Raw genomic sequence first — 24532 nt, 5'->3', positions numbered from 1 at the left:
GGAGACTACGTCCATTAATTATGCAGATTATGGTCTGGCATTCCAACAGAAGGGTCCCAAAAAGTGAGACTGCTCGTCTCGGTTGTTAAGGGATTAGTCAATGGAAACGCCATAAAATGTGTACCCAGACAAACCGAACTGAACCACTTGGTGGAAAGGTGGCCAATACACGTTGTGCATGTAAACGTAGTCCATATTTGTGATGACATTCAGGAACTTTCCTCTTTTTTACACTAAAAGGAAAAAAAATCAATCCTTAAGACTCTGCCGGCTTTGTAAAGACTCCAGCTGGTGTCAGCAGGGGGTCCAGGAGGAGCAGATCTGACCAACAGGTCTCTGCAGGCCTGAGGCTATTCTGGCTGAGTGAACTTTAGCATGGCTGAGCTCACCCTGCTCTCAGGAGGTAAACTGACCACTCAGCTCCATTATCCTATTAGACTGCTGCACTTATGGACACAAGCTGTGGTGATCCATGGGAGCAGATATAGATGGACTATTTAGAGAGGAACCACAGGTCAGCTTGGCTCAGGGTTTCCTGCACTGGATCGTTCTTGTGTTTGTTCTTTAATTAATATGGTTTTATTCATGACTTATGTAAAATAACTGAAGACCACTGCACAAAGTATGATATTTTTAGAGAAAATAAGATTTCTTATTGTTCATTCCTGCAGCACTGAGCTGGAAGAGAACAGCAGGACCAGGACACGCATGCCAAAAAATCCTGATATGAGCATGTGTGAGTGAGTGAGTGTGTGTGCGTGTGCATGTGCGTGTGCGTGTGTGTGTTTGTGTGTGAGGGGCGTAGCGGTCTTGTGCCCCTCATGGTCAGCGCTCCAGACTTAAAATGCATGCCTCTCACTGCCTGGAAGCGAGTAGCGGACTACGCGAGGAGCCTGCTCCCCTCCTCCCTGCTCGCTCGCAGGAGAAAGACGCATGGATGTGTTCGTACGGAGAGGTGAGCGACTGAAACCTCCTCCTCCTCCTCCTCCTGCTGCTGCTCTCCGTTTCTTACAGGCAGCGGTGTGAGGTTGGCAGTTTGGAGCTTGTTTTGCCCGTAGATTGGAACCTGTACGCTGTGGCTGCTGGTTTCGCCTGCCTCTACTCTCCTCCTCTCCTCCTCTCCTCCTCTCCGTGGATGTGCCGCCGCCGCCGCCGCCGCGCCGCTCGGACTCTCGGACTTTCAGTGAGTAGAAACGCAAAGCATGCTTTCTGAGACATCTGTAGGATTTCCTTTCGACCTCTTTAGAGGTATCCGTCGAACCGCGGAGCGCACGTCTGCAAAGTGCTGCTAACCAGGTGTTGCTCTGGAACTTTATGAAGAAAAAATCTGCAGAAATATGAACAACGCGGGGTCCAGTACATGTTCCTGCTGCTTAGTTCCTGCCCTAATGTTTAGAAGATGGAGAGTGTGATGAGTGCTGTTCCTGTCCGTGCATATTCCTCTTTGTCGGTGTTGGTGTGAGCCCACACTCTGGAGTCATGGGTAAAGAAAAATAACTTTTCTCTCTGAGCACTGCTTCTCATTTCTGTGCTTTACATCTTTTGGTGGCTGCTGGTTAACTTGTGAACCGCTCAGCCTCTTAACTTCAAAAGCAGTCCCCGGTGTTCAGCTGTGGACCAGAGTCAGAGCAACTGTTGCATCCTCACAGACGAGCACAGAACAGAGTCCACCAGGTGTGACTGTCAGGAGGCAGCATCACTAAGTGAAAACAGACATTTCCTCTGACAGAAACCTTTTGTAAACATTAATCCTGCTGTGTTTCATCGTCACTGTAAACCCCGGTGAGTAGACCCGTGATTCCCGGGTCATGAGTTTAGAAATGATCCCTCTGTGCTGTGTTCTACAGGAAACATCGCCTCATTTAGTGACGAATTTGTCAGCAGCGTGCTGGTTAATTTTCCACTCAAACCTCTCCTCGCCATTATAAATAATAAGCAAGTGGAATACATTAGCCGAGCCGCCTGCTCATCACCGCGCCAATCAGACTGGATGGCGTGACCTTGGGGGGGACTGTGCTGCAGTATTTAAAGAGGAGGATGGCAGAGATGGAGATGGGGCACTTTGGTGGCACCCATTATCAAGGAACCCAATTAAATCTGGAAATGGGAGTTGCCATAAGTAATTGCCATTTGTTACACTATAGGAGATAGAGGAGCTATTTAAAGAGGGGTGTGTATCATCCTGATAATACGCTCTCCAGTCAGCCTCTCATCTGTAAACTGGATGTCATTTCAGAGGTCTGTGTGATTCCTCTGAAAGGAGACCTTTCTTTTCAACAATGGAGTGTGGAAGAAGCAGTGAGTCACTGTGAATCACGGCACCTCTCACCAGCTGCCAGCCAGATGAAGACATGCTGCAAGGAAAAGTCTGATGAAACCGCCGCCGTCGCAGTCATGCTGCTGTTTTTCACTTTTAAAACACGCCACGCCGCCTGCACGGATCGGGAAAGCTTTCGACAAGGGCGCCCTATGTCTCGCTCAAAGTTCCTGCGAGTTTCTCTTACAACCTCCAACTTCCACTTTTAAGATCTTCCCTGTGAGGCATTTCCTCTAGTCTTTAGTTGCGGCGGAGCGAAGGCAGATTTAAGGCGGCGCAGGGTTTACTGTAATCAGGTATTCAGCTCCAGCGTTCAGGCTTCCGGCTGCAGACGGAGGAATCCTCACCACAGGCCCAATCAGACGCTTTTAGTACCATTTCCAACAAGGTCTGAGACCAAACGTGAAGCAGAGCTGCTTCAGGTCCCAGGGGTGGTGGTCTGCACGGGTCTGCAGCATGTAGAGGAAGATTTCACTAACACTGAGTGTCTTTTGTCTGGGGCCTCCCAGCTCTGTCACAGACGCTCTCCTCCTTCGCTGTTTTCCCCTTGGACTTCTCCCCGGCTTTTTGATGTGCCCTCTGTTTCCACTTAACAGTTCTGGCTTTTCTCCAAGAAACACCTCAGCACCATCCTTTTTTTCCTTTTGGAGCATGAGCAGACTTCTTTCGCTCCAGGCCCACGAAGAATCACTGACCGTGCATTGAGCACTTCTGGAGCAACATCTCCGTCTATCATGGTTTCACTCTACCCACTCGGGAGGCTATCGCAGATGATTGCAAAATGACAATTTAAGCCCCGGCTGCCTCTGCCACAAAGACAGCCGCCATGTGATTGCTGTCTTAATCTTCCCCAAGCGCAATCAGCGACGTCGAGACGATGCATCACTCTTGCAATTAGGCTTGTCAAATTACCGCGTGGCTTTTATCTGCGGCTGCTTGTATGATAATGTTTATTGGCAGGTGCCTTTGGAGCAGCACAGAGAAGGAGTCCACAGCTGGTGTTTCTTCAAGAGGGATGGATGCATTATGTAAACCATACTGTACCGTGGAGCAGATGTGCTTCCTGTCTTATGGCTAGCTCAGCTTTATCAGTGCTGTACATTTCCATACTGCAGATCTGAGGCGTTTTGTTTCCTCTCTAATTTAACGGGCACACGCTGCTCCCTCCAGTGGGATTGTTTTCTTGTCAAACTGAGCCACTCTGTACAAATTATCCTCTTGCTGTCCTAATCACTCTGTGTTAGACTCGTTTAGGCTGAGCGTGTGCATCAATCCCCCAAACTGTCATCACCAATGTAAAGCATCTTTTCTTTCTCTTCTCCTTCTTATAATCGTGATGCTCAGCCTGCAACGACGCTGACCTTGTCAGGCCTTTCTTCTTCACTCGACATGGGACTCTCTTCCATAATAAGTATTCTGATCCATGAGCGCTCACTTAGAGAGACTTTGTTTCTTCCTTGATGCTTTAAAGTGCTGTACTTTTCACAGCAGATTATAATTTGGAAACTAAGAAGGAAAAGATGGTTTTGTGGAAAAGCTTGACACGTAGCTGTTTTCTGCACTGAAAAGTATAATAAGATGACCCTACTTTAAAAAGTTATGGAAACTTGTTTCCTCAAAAAAAGTTTTAAACTTTTACAGTGTGCCTTATGATATATATATGTGTGTGTATATATATATATATATATATATATATATATATATATATATATATATATATATACATACATATACATACATATATATATGCTTTAAATTATCACAGGGATGATGTTTAAAGTAAGGTTGCACGATATACCACGGATACTGAATAAGTATCGATACTCCCTGTTTTCAAAATGTAAACAATACCACTTTTTTAAGAATCGATGCTCCATGGCATTTCTCTCTCTCTGAATCAGAGACATTTTGAGTCAAGCAATTTGTGAGTCTGCAGCCACCGAGCTGGGTCCTCTCTCCTCCCTGAAGTGGGCGGAGACTTGTGCTCTTTCCAAAGCACATGTGCTGTCGTGAAGTTTGACAGTGAGCCAGTATAAGCTGCATGTATCGTTGAGCCATGCTCCTTGTTTTCAGTGTGACAAAGTTGTTAACGTGCATCTTAACTGTCCGATCTTGTGCTGACTACCTCACCTTTTGATTTAAGCTGCATGTAAACACACTGACGGAGTTACAGACATCAAGTTCCAGTGCTCCTGTGAACCAAACGCAGCTTGGTGAAAAAGATGGTCCATGGAGCAAAATTTGGCTTACAAAGCCGTCAGTCGGGCAGCTTCTTTTTTCTGATGTTTTAGGTTTTGCCGTGGTTTCAATCTTTAAGTATCAGTATCAAGATATGTTAGGCAGGTGTCGAGCCATAATTTATGTATCGCAACAACACTAGTTTCAAGCACAGTAGCCAGTCCATACCATGTGGACCATAGACAGCTGGTCCATGCTGTAATGCACAGACAAACAGTCCTTGCCATGTGAAGCACAGTCTATGCCACTTGGAACTGTGCATCTCCCACAGTGTTCCCTCCTCACTCACGGTTACAAAACATTGTCAAAGACAAAAACTACTTTGCTAAAACCATTTTCCTAAAATATAAAGGAGCAGTTTTTTTTAGTTTGGTTACAGAGAATATTTCATTGAAAAGTATAGAAACTTTAGGTAACTTTGACTGTTTTGAGTTTGATTTATCTAAGGTGATGATTTGAAATGAATTGAATTAAAACTCATGTGACTTTTTTATTATTTTTTGTTTTTATTAGACCAGCTTAAAACAGTTATTTGAAATAAACTTGACATTTTTTTGTGCAAGTTGGACCAACATTTATTTTTTTTTAGTGTATGTGGACTTGCCCACAAATGTTGTTGAAATAAAGCAGCAGGAAGATCAGGGCTTGTTTGTGCATGTGGTGACTGATCAAATAAAAACATCTTGCTGATAACTTGATTTTTCTACGCACTAATTTTTTCCAGAAAAACTAAGTTTCTCAACTTTTTCACCTTCTAGTTACCATCACTTGTTTAAAATCAGTGCTAACATTTTGATGAAAAGTGAGTTGGGGTCACTTAATATTTTCTACTGAAGTCAGTGTTGTGTTTTACAGTGTGTTTACTGAATCAAAGGGTAATTGTGATGCCTTGGAGGTGCATTGTTAATAAGACGTTATCTTGGGCGGCGCTCACATGGCGACCGCTCTAATTGGCAGTCAAAGCTGTGTACCACCTGGCCTAGCCTTTAACTCAGCAGGTGCTCGCAGCAAACCCTCAGCCTTGGAGTTACGTGGAGATGAAGAAGCTGAAGTGAGCAGGCCAGTGGTGAAATACTGTTTTATGTCCCATGCACAGCCAGCATGAGAGGAAGGTTCAGAGAGCCCAGAGTAATCCCATCATAATGCACACGTCTGTTTTTAGATTCGTAACACATCATAGGCTGATTGTGACATGGCAGCATTTCAACACTCCACGGAGCCTGTGGGGATCTGTTTCCTGTGTTCTGCTGGAGAAAAAAACAATTAGCACAGGACCGTGAGCGCTATCTGAAAGGCTTTTAGTGTCACAGAGAAGGTCCAGACAGGGAAAATCACAGCCTGGCACTGAGAACACAGCAAACAGGGCTGAAGTGGTTCGCTGGCTTAGCATACAATACAGCAGCACTCCACCAGCCTAAAGCGTGTTTACCAAAGGCGCTGCTAGAATCAGGCTAGGAGGATCCTTTGGATCCAAACCACCCACGTAATGTTCTGCTCTGCCTGCTGCTGTGTGAGAGAGGACCAGGACGAAGACCACTCCCACCCTCAGGGTCCTAAAAGAGGTCAATGTGACCCTTTCCTCATCATAGTGTTAAAAATATATTTTCCTTTTGAAATAAAAGCTGTTAAAATGATCTATCATGCTTATTTATAGTATAAAAACCAAGATTATCTTCATCTTAGAGTTTATCTCATGGGTTTGTTTCAAAAAGCATCAACTAATTGATCTTAAAGAGAGGAGACGTGGCTCTTACCAAGCGGTGTGTTGGTTTTGGAATTAAATGGAGATCAGGTCGAAACAATAGTTCTTTATTAAGTCAACTTTTTACTGAATACAATGTGTGGAGGTAAGGTATTTTTTAGTAAGTTATGACGCGCTACGGTTCGAAACATGTCAACAAGCAAACGGCTATATGTAGCGCTATCAGCAGCCTGGTGTGCTAATGTATCTGTGAGCTAACGTGACAGTTTGTGCTATAGTTTGGTGACAGCCCGGTGCTCTAAGCCATGTTAGTGTAACGTTAGTGAATCCTGGTTATGTTCTGCCAGTCATCTACCAAGCAGAGCTAACGTAACCTCACTCTTCATTTTATTGATAGAAGCTCAAGTTTGAACAGACCACTGCAGAATAACTGCTGACTGTGGGTTTGTATGGATATCATCACAAACAGATTAGCTCCTGTGTTAGCCTTTAGCTCGTGTTCTATCTCTCTCCTGTTTATCTTTCTTCTGCTCTTCTGTCCTTTTCCTGTCTGACAGTTAGGCTCCAGTGTCCACCACCACTACAAAATCAATCACAGAATTTGTTTTGAGCAGGGAAAAACACAGATCTCGCTTCCCTCTTCTAAACTTCATCTGCTGGCGTGGTGTTGTCATAGAGACTTAGATGTGCCATAAAATATCCTGTAAAATCAAGCTAAAAGCATTTAGGAATAACCTACATTGGTGCTGATAATCTCATTTTAAAGTGTGGATTAGGATCAGGAATATATCTAGAAGGGAGACTTTTTCAAGATCACTTAGAAACTCTTCACAGGGACAAGGACTCTGCAATTTTTTTATTTATGGTACAAAGAAAGAACTTTGTGTGCTTCTTTGTTTTATTTCCCTTTTAAACAGAGCCACATCTGTAAGGAACCTTCATGTGTGGAATGAGTAGCAGAGCTGAGTCTGTGGGTTGAATGCTGATGCCAAACAGCTTATTCTGCTGTTGACTCTTGTTTTGTAGTCCTGGTACCTTTGGGTTCTGACAGTCACCTGATTAGCAGCTCCTGTGTACCAGATCAGATTCAAACCCCAGTGAGGTGTAGATGATGACAGCCTACATGCCGTTTGGTGCTGTGTGGAGCACGTCTCAGTCTTTATGTTTCAGCAGCATGATCCGTTTGCTGACATGTTACAACCTTCATCAGTCTGCCGTGTTCTCCGTTTGTGGCTCTCACAGCAGTATTCTCATTTTTCCAGCGACTGCTGCTGATGTTGTCTTCTCTTTTCGATCCAGTCACCATTCTTCTTCTCCTGTACAGAAGTCAACAAACTGCTTTAGCATGCTGCAGCGCCCATTCAGCAGGAAAATGCAAGGAAAGGATTTTTACCTGTAAATACCTGTAGTTACAACACTAAACCCAAATCTGTGATTTCCTAAAAATACTGCGATTTCCTAAAAATACTGCAGCTGCTTCCCTCTCAGACTTTGCTGAGCATCCTCAGAAAGATAGTGATCAGTCGTGTGTTTGTGATTGAGGGTGATGTTGATTCCACAGTGGAAGAAACTTCACCCGTGACCCTCATAAATCTGAAATAACTCACCCAAGACCACGGGATGATAATGCCTTGTCCTTTCAAAAGGCCAGACAGGTGTGTCCTGTGTTTGACACAAACAAACCTCTGATAGAAGGTGCCACGCATCGCTGTGCTCTGGAGGACAAAAGACCTTTGTGTTCTTACACCACAAAAGTCAATGGGCTTGTTTTGTCTCCCAGCTCCAGCGCCTAAAGTTCACTTTTCTCCCCAACGTGTCGTGCATTTGTTCTCCGATCACAGCGAAATGTAAAGCAGATTCTGACAATGCATTTAATCTTGATGGGTCGAGCTGAGAGCGGAGCTTAAAATTGCTCAGTAACAGTGTTGTGTTAGCCGCCTGAGGCAGAATGTGCTAACAGTGTACAGCTGAGCAGAGGATGATCTGAATCTGTGTGATTTGTTGTTGCAGTTTATTTTTTTCCAGGAACTGTCGTGTTCAGGCCCGCAGCTTTGGCAGCAAGCGCTGTCTAATTTCATCCTACATATGCAGCGTGTACAGTATGTATGCACAGAGCATTACCCCAGAGGATAGGAGTCATTTTTAGCACATACATCTTATGTGTAATCAACAGTGCAGCAGCAACAATAAGTCAACTTCAATGTGAAGGTCAATTAAATAAATATATCCCCATGCAAAGGCGATAAAAGCACTGCTGTATGCAGACCAATCATAATAAACAGGCCTATCTGTGATATAATTACTGACAGTAGAATCATTAGCTCTCTTAATGCTCCACCAGTAGCACCGTTAATAACAGTTCATTAATTAAACATGGTGGGTGAAGAACAGCAGCTCCGCTCTGTGAGGACTTCTCCTTGACTGGACTCACTCAGATACACAGTGTAGCTTCATTTGGCTCTCGAGGTCACTGCAGGAATAATGAGCGAAGGAAATGTAAATACTCCTCTTTGCTTAACTGCCGAGGCACTTAGAGTACCTGAGAGAAGCCAAATTTGAGATTTAGCCACATAATGAGCTGCTCATTTCAATACAAGGAGGAGAAGAGTGCTTCTAATGCTGTGGGAGAAAAGGGAGATGTAACCTCCAGCTGCATTTTCAAAAGATTAAACATACCTGCTTATTGAAAACATTTAGAGGAATAAATAAAGCACGGCTCCAGCTCAGCTCTGAGCAGACTGAGGGGACAGAGCTGAAACATGGAAACCTCTGAGTGTCGTCAGTCTACCAGTGTTGTGACAAATCCCCCACGTCCAGTTTTCTTCTCAGATCAGCCTCAGGATTACCTGGGTGACTGAGAACCTTCCAGAAGCCCTGAGACATTGTTCTTAACCATAGGTGACAAAACCAGTACAAACACATCTGGAATAAGGATATCTGAACCACTTCAATGCATCCATGCTTTCTGTGTGATGACGAGTTTGTTTCTTGAGCTGTCACTTGATGTATGATAAGTCACACTCCAAGAGTTTTAAAAATATAAAACTGTCAGGAATCTGAAAAAAAAAACAGGAAACAAAAGTAGAACCCAAATACAAATAAACAAAAGGGTCTTTATCTAAACTAAACTAAACTCAAAAATCCAAAACTTGAAACCAAAAACTAACAAAAGAAACAGAACCCAAAAACATTAGAAAAACTCACAAGGGAGACACGCAACAGGACACACAGCACGACAGCAAACAGACAATGAACTGACAAAGAAACACAGAGACTATAAAGACAGGAGAGCAATCAAACACAGGTGTGAAAGAAGACACAGGTGGTACACATAAAGAGCAACTAAACAGGAGGAAAACAAATCCCTGAATCTGTCTGTAAAATGACCAAGACACACTGTTTGAAAATGATGACCAGATCAGTCTAGGTATCTGAAAAATGTCATTTGGGCATACCAAATATCTGCAAAAAAGTGATTCAGGATTACTAATTAATTAGGTGGAATTAATTTATTTTCATTAATCATATAACTGAAACATAGAATGTATGGACATAGTCTTCTCCATATCACCCGTCTTTTCCTGATACTGTGAAATGAAGCCAATGGGCAGACATGTCCATGTTGGATATGACGAAGGCTGTGAGTGTCCTTTCGAACGCTACAGGAAGCCCGCCAGTCACATGAGCTGAGCTGTGTCTGTGATTGGACAGTCAAATGATCCTAATAACTTCTAAACCATAGAGTTAGAAAATAAATCATCCACATACAGTGTAAATATGTTTTTAATGCTGTAAAGTCAGTTATTTTGTCTTGGTGTGGTCACAGTTTCTGGTCTTTTTGCAGTGTCAGATGAACAGCAACTTTTTGCACTTCAACATAGGCTTCATTTTTTTAACCCGACGTTCCCCCTTGAGCTGAAATTGATTTCTATTTATGAAATATCTTGATGCTAAGGATTTATATTCACTTATTTATTGGAGTAAAATTAAGGCTTTCTTTCTAAATATCTGGAAAAGACTGATTTAGATTCATTTCATAAAATAAGTTTTACCAACTTATAATTGGTCTGTTGCAATAATATTTTTATGTTAAATCTACTCAATATCCTGACCTCTTGTTGCAAGTATCTACTGAAGGTCAGTAAATAAATTACCATACATAAGAACACAGCAGGTAAACATTTATTTCTGCAACTTTGTTTACACATGCATTTAAGTGTTTTTCAAAATCTTCTTTTTTGTGTGTAAATAACCAACATACAGAGAAATGCTTACACTTAGACATTATTGTCATTCTGTATACAGCAGGTTAGTTTCAGTTTGTCTCGTTACGGCGCACATTTTATGGAGTTTCCACTGACTAACTCAGGACAAATCCCCCCAAAATCGAAATGAGCCGTCCTACTTTGTGGTACCCTTCGGTTGGGGTGTTAGTCTAAACTGATCTGACACCAGAAGGTGGGGCTAAAAACACTGCAGTCAGTTGATTGGTTGAAAGAATCATCACTTCCTGTGTTTCTCCAGGCAGCACACAGTCTTCTCTGAAACAAAACTTGGATGTTCTTTGTATCAAAGAGCTACATGCCAATCACAAAGATGACAAATTGCTGGATGTCTTCATCGTTGCTCTTTGTTTACTGTGTCGCGTTTTTCATCTTCGTTGGATTTATAAGTGGGGTACACTGTGTCGCGCTGCTTTGACGTCACACTATTACGTAACCCACGCGGCTTTCAGCATCGGCTTGCATGCTGCCTACCACAAGGAGGCACTCAAAGAGGAGGGCTTAACCATTGACATTATAAACATAGACGCCTCATTGACTGGCGCTGCCTAGTGGAGTTGACATAGCTGCCGGCCGCCATCTTGGATGGTTCTCACACGCCGCCCTACTGCATTTATTATACTGAGAAAGGTGTAGAATGCGAGCATAACTCAGCAAATTTTTACCCTATTTTCACATTGATATGTTTGTTTCAAACAACTTAGATGTACTACTAATACAGGACGTGGTCACACATTTTAATACATTCTTTCAAATTAAAAGACTTGTTAATGGGGTATTTTTTGTCGTGCAATGAGACAGGACAGTGAGACGGACAGACGAAACATATGAGCAACATTTTTGTGGTCATACATATATACTTATATTAACTTATATATATATATATTAATTCACAATGCAAACTTCACACATATTTTCTACTATAATAATAATAATAATAATAATAATAATAATATATATATATATATATATATATATATATATATATATATATATATATATATATATATATATATATATATATATATATAGATATAGATATATATAGATATAGATATAGATATATAATAGTAATAAAATAAAATATAGTAATAAATATTTCCTTTAATTACTACTTAATTGTAGTAAAATCAATAATAATGATGGCAACATCAGCAACAATAAAAATGAAATTTAATTCAACTGTAGTATGGCTGCTTATAAGAACAAAGATTAAAAAAAGATAATAAGTTACAATGATAATAAGTAGAATAACAGTAATATTAATAGTTTGTTTTAAAAGGGAGAAAAGTCATTTAACACCAGCAGCGGCAGTATAATTGAAGTAACTGTAAATGTAAATATATCATAGTAAATAATAAAAAAAAGAAAGTATTAAAGAGTCATAAAAATACACAAAGGGTGGAGTATTAACAAGCAGAGGAGGAACAACAACATCATTAGCAGCAGGTGATATGATGGTAGGGGCAGGGAGGGGTTGCCATCGGTGTGCCTGTGGTTGTATGGAGAGACGCTGTAAAGGGGGCCTCCTCAAGCCAGTATCACTTGGAAATCTCAAAAATGTGAAGAAGAAGAAAAACACTTGAGATAAAGTGAGAGAGTACCAGCTCCTACTGTTAGCATTTTGTTGAGGCGTCTATGTATATATGTCTATGGGCTTAACTGTTAGGTTATGATTCACAGAGGCATTCTAGGTAACACTTGAAAGCTGTAGCTTTACTAAACAGATGGGAGGGGCTGAGGTGTCTGAAAGAATTAGAAAAAAGTGCAGTAAATCTGACTTTTACTGACCTCTCAGAACAAAGTTTGACTCTGAATCACGGTATAGGCTACTGCCAGTAAACCTGTCAGCTAACTCACAGTGATGCAGAACAATTTTCAGCTGCTGCAGCAACACAGATGTAAGTGTTGTTATGGAAACATCTCACCCTGAACAGATCGATGACAGATGTTTCTGTCGAGTAGCATTTATTGATTTTTTGACATTGGTGACTTAACCTATAAAATGTAATTAAATGCAGTAATTAAATGTAATCTACTCAGTGATTTTCAGCTGATTTTATTCAAATAAAAATGAATAAAATGCAATCGATGAATTATTTAAATTCAAATAAATCAACATGATGACATACCAAACAGCACACAGCTGTTGTTTTTTTCATGTATAGGTCACTAGAATTTATTCTGTAAATATTAAATAAGCCTGGTCACACTTTTTTAGAGTGTAGTTTTGTGTGTAAAAGTCACACTACTTCCTGGATTGCAATATGAGCAGTAAAAAATAGTTTGGTCCCTTTTTTTTTTCTTCAACCAAGAAGCCCTGCCAGCTCTCTCCCTCCGGCCTCTGGCTCATTTTCTCAAGACAACACTGCCCAGGACTGTTGGAGCAGCAGAAATGAGGGATAGTTGTATCCTTACTTGTTTAGGTGAATACGTTGATGGAAGTAGATAAGCTAGAGACAGGAGTTGGGAAAATAAAGATTTTACAGACGTTGTGGTTTCCATTGATTGTCAGAGACTCTTTGGCATTGAGCTCTTCAGGGAGGCAGTGTGATCGAAGAGTATCTGCCCTGAGCTGCAGCAAAATCAACCCCCTAAGGAGTCCAGACGGTGGTGGGGGAGGTGCTGCTGACTGTGTCCGAGGCTCAGAAGAAGAAAGTGAAGACTGGGAAGATGTCTGATGATGTTGATGGGATTAAGAAGGTGATGAAACTGCGAGATTGAGCAGCAAAGGGAGGTTGAGGGTCACACACTTGACAGAGGAATAAATGCAGAGCAGAAAGAGAAAGCTTTTTTTTGGAATAGATAGGACACAGGATTGAAAGGCTAACAACAAGGATAAGCTGCAGCAACACTCAGCTAGAGCTTAAAGTCCCTGTGAAGACTTTCTGAGTGATCCTGAAAAACACTACCTAGATACGTCTGCTCATTATCACACTTAAAAAAAGATTGTTAGTAACATAAAAGGTTCTTTCAAAATGCTACTTCTTAGCTTCTCAGACAGATTGGACCAAAATGATTTAGGGATCTGTTTTTCTCTGCTGAAAAAGACAGAAAAGGAGGTGAAAGCTAAACAAGAGAGTGATAATAACAAGAAAGGCTAAAATACAGGCCAAAGGCTGAAGCACATGCTAAAGGCTAAAACACAAGTTAAATGCTAATATACAGCTGAAAGGCTAAGACACAGGCTTAAACACAAACTACAGGCAAAAACACAAGCTACAGGCTAAAACACATGCTTAAGGCTAAAACAAAAGCTAAAGGCTAAGACACGAGCTAAAGGCTAAGACACGGGCTAAAGGCTGAAGCACATGCTAAAGGCTAAAACACAAGCTAAAGGCTAAAACACAAGCTAAAGGCTAAGAAACAGGCTAAAACGTAAGCATAAGGCTAAAACATAAGCTTAAGGCTTATGTACAGCTGAAAGGCTAAGACAGAGGCTAAAATACAAACTTAAGGCTAAAACAAAAGGCACAGGCTAAAAAACATGCTAAAGGCTGAAACATGAGCTTAAGGCTAAAAAATAAAGCTATAGGCTGGAGCACATGCTAAAGGCTAAAACAAAAGCTAAAGCCTAAAACATGAGCAACAGGCAAAAACACATGCCAAAGGCTAATATACAGCTCAAAGGCTAAGACACAGGCTAAAACACAGACTAAAGGCTCAAACACAAGCTGCAGGCTAAAACACATGCTTAAGGCTAGAATATGAGCTAAAGGCTAAGACAAGGACTAAAATCTGAAGCACATGCTAAAGGCTAAAACACAAGCTAAAAGCTAATATATACAGTTGAAAGGCTAAGAAACAGGCTAAAACATAAGCATAAGGCTAAAACACAAGCTAAAAGGCTGAAGCACATGCTAAAGGCTAAAGCATAAGCTTAAGGCTTATGTACAGCTGAAAGGCTAAGACAGAGGCTAAAATACAGACTTAAGGCTAAAACACAAGGCATAGGCTAAAACACATGCTAAAGGCTGAAACATGAGCTTAAGGCTAAAACACAAGCTAAAGGCTGGAGCACATGCTAAAGGCTAAAACACAAGCTAAGGGCTAAAAGCTATACTCTGCTCACCATCTTGACACAAAAATACAAATTAAGTTTACAAATTAATGCAAATTACCTCACCACTTTGCATCAGGGGAACAGTTGTCTTGAACAAAGAAAAGCAAACATGACTGAAAGTATTCAGTTGCTGCCCTGTGATTGGCTGCTCAGATTCTTGTGTGAATAAACAGGTGAACCTTGATAAAGAGTCTGGTGAATGTACCTGTTCCCAGTGAAGCATTAAGTTTCTGTAAGAGTGGATTTTTTCTTCTCCTTCATTTCTATTCAGATGTTCCTGAACATCAAGTAAGGAAGTCCTTGACCCACATCTTAGTTCATGTCTTGTCAGAGACCCACACAAGAGTTGGCTGGCTTCTATAATGGTCATGAATAATTTCTGTCCTCACTAATGCTTTAATCAGTCCTGGGAGCAGAGGCTGATTCTGTGGTGGACATGGCCTGGATATCAAAGGTCTACAGGCTCTGTCTAATTCTCCAGGATTTATAGCCTTGAAGTCTGAAATGAAAACACATTAAAGCAAAGTTCATTCTTTCCACTTCCACTTCAATATGCTGAAGAAATGAGTTAAAGGTAAAAACGGGGAACAGCTAATTTGTAAGTAAGTATTAAAAAGGGAAAAATGAAACTCAGTAATGCACTCATTGCCATGATAACAAGCGTGACCTTTTGGGATGAGTTTCCTCCGTCTGAAGACGTCTGGGTGTAGGACTTGTTACCTCCCTCCACTCTCCAGACTCAAAGGAGTCTCTCTCTGTCTGCACATTTTTCTGGATCAATACACCATGTTCGAACAAAATGTAAAAGTCGGGGTAAAAACCTCCCTTTTGTCCCTGGTGGATGTGCACTTTGGTGTCTGGTTGAAAGAGAATGCTCCTGTGGCTGTGCATTGTGTGTTTTGTAGCAGAGGGCAGCACATTTCCTCCCCAAACATCCTTGTCTGGAAGCATTTCTCCTTCTCTCTAACCCGAGCAGAGCCCTGTCCGTCCTGGGGGCGTTAAGAGCAGCAGTGCATGCCTTTGTCATTTGCAGACATTGATTTAAAGCTGGTGGCAGGTGTTTGCTTAGCCCTCGTCGTTTTGCAGAGCATGCTTTTTTACAATGTGTGGGCACCTCTGCATACAATCATTCATCTGTTGGCAAAGCTTTTCATAGAGTCATTTTTTAAAGGCTGCGTCCTTTCAGGGTCACTGGGAGGCGTTAAAGAGCCCACAGATGACCCAGAGCGCAGGTCAGACCCCTAGCTGTGACATTTCTGAACTTGCTATCTGTGGTTAGATAATATCTCCTTTATTCATTTGCTGTGTTTTCATAACTTTGAGCAGTGTAAACTCTGCAGCAGCTTGTAACAAGTAGAAGAATACAGTTAGTGTGGGACAAACTACTAATTGTTTTTTCTCTACATGTCTAAAAATGAAACTATTTTCTGAATTCAACAACCTTATGCTTTAAACAAGCCACAAGAAATGATCATCAACAAGTCCTCTCCTGTAGCGTCACTGCATCTGAGTCCACAGCTTTAAAGCATAATGTGAACATTAGAAATGCAGTCAGGGAGCAGGAGGGCAAAGGTTGCATCTTCACAGAGAAGGTGCTGGCAGATGTTCCTTGTGGTGGTTTTCCCATCTCTCTGTCCACTATGTGTTTGTCTGTATGTGTAAATATGCATGTGTGTCTGTGAATGTACTGGAGTGGAACTTTACCGTGCGTGAACCAGCATGAGGAGAAATGTGAATGCAATGGTGTTTAAATGACATCACGTCATGTAAATTAGATGAATGACAAAATGCTATTTAGTCTGTTTAATTAAAAAAAGACCTAGTATATGAGAAAGGTTACTCTAAATTGCCTCTACTGTGATGTATGGAAAATAGAATTAACTCGACTTCCAGAGTGGGGTGGGGGGTGGGTGCCTCCATTGGCACCTGCTATAATGGTAAGGGAAACACTGTGTGTGTGTGTGTGTGTGTGTGTGTGTGTGTGTGTGTGTGTGTGTGTGTGTGTGTGTGTGTGTGTGTGTGTGTGTGTGTGCGTGTGTGTGTGTGTGTGTGTGTGTGTGTGTGTGTGTGTGTGTGTGTGTGTGTGTGTGTGTTTGTTTTGGGAGAAATTTTCTTTGTTCAAGACAACTTTTTACCAGATACAACTCTATGAGATAAGGTATTTATCAACAGTTAGGAAGAGCTACGCTTTGAAATGTGACAACAAGCAAACTTTTTGAGTTTGTACCTTAGTTTAGTAGCCGTAACCTCACTCTTCATTTATTGATAGACTCTCAAGTTTGAACAGACCACTGCAGAATAACTGCTGACTGTGGGTTGGAATCAACATTAGCACAAACAGATTAACCTGTGTTTTAGCCTTTAGCTTGTAATTTAGCATTTAGCTTTTTTTTTTAGCATTTAGCTTGTGTTTAGCTTCTGTTTTAGTCCTAATCCCATGTTTTAGCCTTTAGCTCATGCTCTGTGTCTCTCCTGTTAATCTTTCTTCTTCTCTTCTGTCCTTTTTTGTCTGACAGTTAGGCTCCAGTGTCCACCACCACTATGAAATTAATCACAGAAATCATTTTCAGCAGAGAAAAACACAGATCTTAGACTTGCCATAAATCAATTCCGTGCAACTTGATTGGGAAGCTACAAAGTAGCATTAAGGAATAACCTATATCGGTGCTGATAATCTCGTTTAAAAGTGTGGATTGTGATTAGGGCATATATCTAGAAGGGAGACGTTATCAAGATCACTCAAAAACTCCTTACAGGGACTTTCAATAGAACAATAGATGTACTCAATGGGAACTCACCTGCATAGCTGTAAAATCATTTTATTCAAGGCTCCATAAAACATTGAAACCTCCTCAGAACGTTTGCTCATCATCAAATCTTTTGATATAACAACCAGACATTTAAACTCCACTTCCCTGCGACCTGAAGTTACCTTTCCTTGTCCCGTAGAGTGCTTCATCCTGCATAATTAAGATGAACTCGGTTTTTATTTTTAGGGAAAAATAGGGCCTGTCTTGCCACCTGACCGCGTACAGCCCTGAAACCTTGCAAACATGCAAATGAGTTTTGATACCAGCAGAGCGGGAGAACCATCACATGGTACACACTTCTGTTGTTTAGACTGCTGCGGGCCACTTTGCCTCCCTGATGAGCTCGCTCTTGCACAACCATTCATCTCAGAGGAACCTCCTGATCTTAGCGACTGTGTTCCCCCCGGTCTGTGGCAACAGCTCCTTTGTGATTGTGTAATCTTACTTTGGCCTGCTTTTGATCCATGCTTTTAAAATAACCAGTTACAGATGCACCAAGCTCGAATTGGTAAACATGTAGACATGTCTGCTGCTTTTCACAGCATGTTTTCACTGTTGCCACCGTTTGGGACTTTGACATGTTTTTGACTTTGCATCATTTGGACATGTGCAGCTTTGATTCTCTCAAAGAGGAATGTGCTGGCCTGCTTTTGTTGGCCTCTGCAGCCTGCATAGTGTCATTTATGTCTTTATCAGTCAAAAACACAGCTTTCTGCTTCATCACTGACAAGAACTAATGCAAGGGCCCAGGAACAACAACCAGAAGTTTTCTGTTGCTTTTATTTGGATTAAAAAAAGACAAGGTTTTAATAGAAAATCACAGCAACATAGTGGGCCAAAAGAGAAAAGGTAATTTTTAAAATTCTCAGTAATCAGAATGGCTGTTTGTTAAATTGAACAAAAATAATCTTTATACATAACTCAGACTTTAAGAATCAGACCTCCGGAAACTCACTAAGATATGTGGGACAGGCACAGGACAAAGGGAGACACAGACTATTTAAGCCCTGATTCCACCAAGTGGTCGGGTATGGATCAGTACAGTGTGGTACGGGCTGGATCAGTAAAGCCTGATCCTGTTTGTGAATCCACAGGCATCAGTGCCCTTCTAAGTAGGTGGCATCTCAGCTGGATGTTGGTAGCCATGGCAGTGAAACAGTGTACGCCACTCATTTTCCAAACAAACAGAAAGCTCTTTTCAAAAAGTCAACTTGAGATTTTAACATGGCAGGGTGATGTGTTACTTTTTTTTACCGCTGTCACACAGAAAGTTATGATTCTAACTAGGGGTGGGCGGTATACCGGTTTCATCACCGTCACTGGTATCATATGTTGCCACGAAACAAATTTTGCAATACCGTTATTACCACGGTAAAGCATTGTTACACATAATTTAGTCCAAGTAGTGGTTAATCCATGTGGTAGATTTATTTCTCCTGATGTAAGAAGACACGTTTCTGCCACAGCCATTCTGAAAATACACTTTAAGACCAGTAGCACCGAGTCAGTGACGTGATGAAGTAAACATTTACCGCATGAAGAAAGCAAAACAGCTGATGTAACGATGGTGGTTACCCTGTTTTGGACACAGGCTGTACATCTATAGGTAAGTATCTATGGTCAAACCTCAAAACCTCAAATGTGATACAACCATTTTTTAACTGTAGTGGCATCAAAAACATCATTTTGAATCAAACTGAAACTGTAGTTTGCAGGTTATGAGCCACTACATTTTTCACACGCTTTGAACCCTGCAGCTTAAACAATAGTGCGGCTAAATTATGGATTTTTACGGTCTAACAAGCTACATAGCCTCATAGCATTAAAACCAAGAAATTTCTCAATTGTTTTTGTTATCAATAAAATATGTGCCAACGAAAAATATGAGTTTTGCCTAGCTTTGACTGAGTTTAGGCATAAACAGCCAGCCTGCTCCGGTGTGTTGTGCATGTTTGCTATAAGTTGATTTTCACAGTTTTTGTCCAATAAACATATAGATATGAAATGCCGTTGATAGACTCTTGTTCTGAGGATGAAGCCTGAGCGCTGTCCAGCACCACATCATGATGTTCTGTCGGGACAGGTTATTGCTTTTACTCCTTGTGAGTGATGATGATAAATATCTTAAAACAGCATTAAATGATTCAGGAATCCTACCTTGGATTGACAAAGCTGTAGACCGAGCAACTGCCTCAAAAGTTTTTGTTTTTTTGGTCGTGGTTCTAAGTCTGAACTCTCGCCTTCTGTTCTTCAGTCAAAGTCACCGATCTGTCTGTCTCTCTGTTTGTCTGTTGTCTGAAAAACATGATAGCCGCAGAAAAATCACACCAGTGAAATGTTATGTCTCACGCCACAGCCGTCTGTATTACAGCAAGCTCAGAAATCTTAAGTTCTTTATCAGTCAACCTTACAGGCTTCAGAAAACATACAGAACATAAATTGAGGGAAAAGTAATGTTAATTTTAACAAATCTATTGGCATCCAAAATGTTATTGCTTAATTGCTTACCTTTTTTTAAATAACATGCAAAAAGTTATTTTTTTCTGTAAATATTCTACTTTCCTCAGACCCAGTTTGCTCACCAGTATCGTGCACTTCAAGCTTGAAATGGGACAAGTTTCTCTTCCAAAAGCACATTGTGGGAAAAGGCCTTTTTCTATTACAGTATTAGACATTTTCCACCTGCTCGGTAGGATGTGTTCACTTATAACACAGAACAGAGTCAGAATCATGTTTTAAAAAGACTTCACTTTTTTACATGTTGGACAGCCGTGATAAAAATCTTGGGCCATATCGCCCATCCCTAATTCTAACCAAATAGTGGAACAGTCATAATTTGAGGACCTGTCCCAGTTTTGGTCAAAGGAAACGCCACAAAATGGTGTAAACATGGCTTTATACATGAGGTGATGGGGCACAGGTGTAAACATTGTGGGCGGGGACAACAACCAAAAAGGCATAAAACACATCAGGGCAAGAAAAAGAGTTTGTAGTTTGAAGTTTGTGCCCCAACACATACAGAGAGGCAAAGGCCAAAGACGTCATGTCTCATTGTTACAGGCTGGGCTATAGAAGTTGATTAACTGTAAACAGAGAGCTGTGTGTGAAGAGGAGTCTCTAAATCTGACATATGGGTATCTTTTTTTTTTTTTTGATATCTTATGGGGCAGTTTGATAATATGGAGCTGCGGGTTCTGCATTAAAGGAACAAGTTGGGTCCTATTACAAGGTTTAGGGCAGAAATTACCCCTACAGCAGTGTTTTTGTGCAGCTGAAGCCCAGAGCGCTCACACCAAACACCCCCTCCCTGCTCCTCTGCCGGTTTCCTCTGCACTCAGACGGGGCCAACTTTTACTTGACCAAAAACACTAATAAACGGACTCCCACCGTAAAAACACCGTTAATAAGGCTCTAGTTCTCATCATGTCCTAAAACGGCGCTACCTCCGCTGCAGAGCCACAGCTGGCTACGAGGCGCTCACCGCTTAGTGTATCAGTCTGCACGCGCAGTGTGCCAGTTATAAACAAACACAGGTAGTCTGCCAGGATGAATTATGCAATAACAATGTAAAGATGAGTGATTATGAGAGCGAGGACGACCTGCCGTTCACTTTGAATAAAGAGTGAATGCAGACCAATATCAGATTTTTTTGGGTGGGAGTCCGTTTATTTGTGTTTTTGGTCAAGTAAAATATGGCCCCGTCTGAGTGCAGAGGAGCAGGGAGGGGGTGTTTGGTGTGAGCGCTCTGGGCTTCTGCTGCACAAAAACACTGCTGTAGGGGTAATTTCTGCCCTAAACCTTGTGATAGGACCCAACTTGTTCCATCCCAGAGTATCACTTTAAGACAATTTGTAGACTCTCTGCTGATTAAACCTCAAATAAGTAAGCCATGAAGCTTGTTTAATACAGGTTGTCTAACTGAATTTTTAGGGAGAGAAGTTCGATTTTATTTCTGTTTTTATTTAAAAAAAACTTTGGAAAAATATATATGGGTGGGATGAGGCACTACAAATATCTTTCAATGTGAGTAATGTGCTTTCCATATTTTAAACATGGATTGAAAGCACCAAAGCTGGATGTTCAGACTGAGCCTGTGCAGATTTTTAAACCTCTACACATTCAGATGTTGTAGAAATCACTGAATTTGTCTGTGGACTGATCAAAACACACTCTTGCAAAGATAGCACCAGATCTTAATGAGATCTTCATGAGGTCTTAACAAATTTTTAATGAGAGAATAAGATGTGGAAATTACAAAAGGATCTCCTCACTGATTCATGACATGTTGGAGGAGGGGGTCTCAAACACCAGGTTCTGCCCATAGCTCCACCCTTACAGACCTCCAGAGGGCTGACCAATCAGAGGAAGTGGGTTTGTAAAGCAGAAGCCTTAAAGAGATAGCAGCTGAAACCAAGCGCATCAGACTGACACTGGAATTAAAGAGTGGCCCAGCAAAATTCTGGATGAAGTACTTCACATTTCATTTCATGTAGGTACATTTTGTTCCTTAAAGAAACATTTGTTTGTGACAGCAGTACGTCCTTTGCTACCCAAAATTAATTTTGACTGCAAGAAGTATCAGAAACATCTTACGCAAGTTAAAGTTGAAAAGGAGCCGCACCTTTTAACTGGCATTCCCTGCAAGTTTGCTTCTGGACAAAACCTCGGGACAGAAAACCAGAAGGATCAAGAGACTGATGTTGAACAAAAATGGAGACGTCTCATATACACATGTTTAATTTATACCTGAGTGGAAAAAATTGACTTTTGTATTTAAATGTATTATTTAATAAATCATGCAGTATTCTATCCTGAATTTTGCTGGGTCACCTTTTAGTTTCCTGAAACACCTGTGAGAGAAAATGGGATTGTTTTTAGCCTTAAATCATATAAAGTTACTAAAGGGGCACTACAGAGACTGAATAAAGACACAGTACCCCCTCTTTAATCCAGTGAAAAAAGAGATTTACTTGAATTAACCATCTGCAAAGACAACCAGAGCTTTGTGTAAAGTGAGTTAGTGAGCAGGCAGCGGGGCACGCAGGTTTACAGGCACGAAAGAGGTGACCATGGACTCAGCAGACACAGGGTTAAACAGGCAAAAACAAAATCTAAGAAAAAATAAAAACAATCCAGGCTGAGACTACAGAAGCCTTAAATTCTCCACCACTTTCAAAGCAGATTGCATCACCTGTAGAGGAGAAACTTTAAATAGCTTATATCTTAATCTCCAGTTTCTGGGTGAGCACACTGAGGGAGGAGGAAACAAGGATTATCATTGCTGGAGGTGCTGATGTATCACCCCAGGTGATGTGCAGGTCTTGTTTTAATCTTGGAGAAGATGTGAACCAGAGACTTACACGATGCAACAACTTGATTTCATATACTGCTGCAGAGGAGCTTAATGAGTCCGGATGAGAGCTTTACTCTCTTCTTCATTATTCCTCATATTTTAACAGATGGGTCATTTTATTTCAGCCCTGATGCTGAAAGGGAGCATGCTCAGCAGCGTAGCCTGTTTTGTTTGAGGTTTAATCTTTCAGATTTCTAACCTTGACTGTGAAACGTGTTGGGATTAATAGATACAACTAACAGAAGTGAATCTGCTGCTTAATGGACCCAAAATTTCACCATTCTCCAGGTCTGAGAAGGTCTGGATCCTCTCCCTGCAAATATAAAAACACCTGAGGATGGGTGAACAGAGAGTCCAGGTAGGGAGTGATGAGCGTTATGAAAGGCAGGTGTTTGGACAGGAGCAGGTGAGGTGAGGACTACAGCTCTAGACACAGTCTGTGAGGCCCTGAGCTGCAGTGTGTAGATGTACTGAGGAGTGATGAGCCTGACTGCAGGCAGATGTGCAGCAGAATTGGATACTGCCATCAGGAGGGAGCTGGTGGAGAGCCAGGGGGAGGCACACCCACAACTGGTAGACACTTGGACCCAGAGGGAGAGGGATATAAGCCCCCAAACACAGGGGGGCAGTACACAGGGAAAGACTCCTTCACTTCTGACACCTTCTTGTCTGGTCAAAATTCTCTTTTTCAGCTGATCTGTTGTTTGCGCATGCTTTTGGGATTATTTAGATTTATACTGAAACATTCCTTTAAAGGTAGGGTCTGCAGGAGATTTTGTTACTTGTAAGTAAACACAACATTCAAACTGGGCTCCTCCTCCTTGGCTCAGTGCCAGCAGCAGCACACACCCACAGCCTCCGACCATGACTACATGAACACTTGAGTTGATTTTTTTACATTTAGCGCCAGATCACAGCAGAAGTAATTTAGAGTTACCTGTCTTATAAATCAGAGCATGAGGTGCCCGAGAATAACCGAAATCCCATGTAAATAGCCCATAATGGGTAAAACATTAAATTAGGGCTGCACAATAAATCGTTAAAAGATCGTGATAGTGATTTACACATGTACGTAATCTCATTTCTAAACACAGACAATTCCTAAGCGTTTAATTTCACAGGCTGTATTGTAAAAAAGAACGCCCCCGGAAAGCAACACTGCCACTGCCTTCTCCTTCAACCAATGGCAAAGCCTCTTTACAACACGTGGGCCTGCTGCTGCTGCTGCTGCTGCTCACTTTACATGAAAGGCTTGGGAGCAGCCGGACCTTACGTCCTCTGTTCTTCCCCTGCTAGTTTAGCCTAGCAGATACAGTTTCCTAAAGAAAATCTGATCAAGGATTTCTGCTTTAAGTCTAACCTAAAGAGAACTTTAACATCCAATGTGTTATACATGTACGTGTTGTACCAAAAAAACAATAAAGAAAACTTAGCACTAGTTCGATGCTAATGTACAGGCAAAACTGCATCGAAATGCTAGAAGTTAGCATCCGTTAATAAAACTTTGGTTTTAAAGCTGAATCTTAACTTTCATCACAGAATCGTATCACAGTTAGTCTTTGTAAACAACACTGAAAACTCAAAATGTCAAAACACAGGAAATCTTTTTAAACAGAAGGAGAGAAGAAGATTTACTGCAGGCTCATAGCTGACTCCATAACTACAACTTAAAGCAGACACTAGATGGCCTACTCAGGTCAATAACTAAAGAAAATGATGTCAAATGACATGCGACTCATACCTATTTTCATACGTTAAAGTTCAGA

General features: G+C 41.4%; 1 protein-coding gene across 1 annotated transcript in view; it reads left to right on the top strand.

Annotated features, from left to right (window-relative positions):
• The first annotated feature begins 705 nt into the window (after window positions 1-705).
• LOC141803442 (CMP-N-acetylneuraminate-beta-galactosamide-alpha-2,3-sialyltransferase 1-like) overlaps window positions 706-24532 on the top strand; it is a 116856-nt gene continuing 93029 nt past the window's right edge. The window contains exon 1 of the mRNA XM_074687471.1: window positions 706-1183. The gene's annotated coding sequence lies outside the window, so the exon portion shown is untranslated. The remainder of the gene's footprint in view (window positions 1184-24532) is intronic.

This window comes from Halichoeres trimaculatus, unplaced genomic scaffold (genome assembly GCF_033239565.1).
Source record: "Halichoeres trimaculatus isolate MK-OKI-2021-1 unplaced genomic scaffold, fHalTri1.1 fHalTri1_scaffold_14, whole genome shotgun sequence".
NCBI lineage: Eukaryota > Metazoa > Chordata > Actinopteri > Labriformes > Labridae > Halichoeres > Halichoeres trimaculatus.
This window is presented reverse-complemented; position numbering and strand designations above follow the sequence as displayed.